This window comes from Anneissia japonica, unplaced genomic scaffold, assembly GCF_011630105.1.
Source record: "Anneissia japonica isolate Jap-2015-1 unplaced genomic scaffold, ASM1163010v1 scaffold34766_len9572_cov124, whole genome shotgun sequence".
Lineage (NCBI taxonomy): Eukaryota > Metazoa > Echinodermata > Crinoidea > Comatulida > Comatulidae > Anneissia > Anneissia japonica.
In genome coordinates this window covers 6,128-7,295 of record NW_022727237.1, presented here as the reverse complement: position 1 = coordinate 7,295, position 1,168 = coordinate 6,128, and positions in this window count along the sequence as shown.

Here is a 1,168-nt window from a genome sequence, read left to right as displayed (position 1 = left end):
GCAGGACGCGGACGCGAGTGTGTACTCGAGGTCGGTCGGGACACAAATTTTTTCCAGTTTCAGAAAATTTTTCCAAAGTTGAAATTAGAGACTCGTCTTGTCTACCTTAACGGCGTACGCGACGGCAGTAGTCGAGTCGAGGACACGTCAGTGTACTCGACGTCCGTCTTCTCGACGTCCGCGTACTCGAGGTCAGTCGGCAGGACGCGGACGCGAGTGTGTACTCGACATTAGTCCGTGTACTCGACGTCCGTCTACTCGACGTACGTCCGTGTACTCGACGTCCGTCTACTCCACGTCCGCGTACTCGAGGTCGGTTGGCGAGTCGCGGACACAAACTATTTCCAGTTTTAGAAAATGTTTCCAAAGTGGAAATTAGAGACTCGTCTTGTCTGTCTTAACGGTGTACGTCGGGTCGAGGACACGTCGGTGTACTCGACATCCGTCCGTCTAATCGACGTCCGCGTACTCGTGGTCTGTCGGCGGGTTGCAGACGCGAGTGTGTACTCGACGTAAGAGCAGACTCGACAGATTTTCGAAAATTTCGAAAGTCCAGAGATCCGAGTACTCCATGTCCGTCTACTCGACGTCCGTGTACTCCACGTCCACTTCTACTCGACGTCCGCGTACACGAGGTCGGTCGGCAGGTCGCGGACGCGAGTGTGTACTCGACATCCGTCCGTGTACTCCACAACCGTCTACTCGAAGTCCGTTTTCGGGTTCCGGAGTAAAATAATTTCAAGTTTTAAAAATGTTTTCCAAAGTTGAAATATAGAGACTCGTCTTGTCTCCCTTAACGGCGTACGCGAACACGGTAGTCGAGTCGAGGACACGTCGGTGTACTCGGCATCCGTCCGTGTACTCCACGTCCGTCTACTCGACGTCCGTCCGTGTACTCGACGTCCGTCTACTTGACGTCTGTCCGTGTACTCCACGTCCGTGTACTCCACGTCCGTCGTCGGGCCGTGGACACAAAATTATTTCCAGTTTCAAAAAATGTTTTCGAAGTTGAAATAAAGACTCGTCTGGTCTGACTTAACAGCGAACGCGACGACGGTAGTCGAGTGTACTCGACATCCGCCCGTCTACTCGACGTCCGTCCGTCTTCTCGACGTCCGCGTACTCGTGGTCGGTCGGCTGGTCGCGGACGCGAGTGTGTACTCGATGT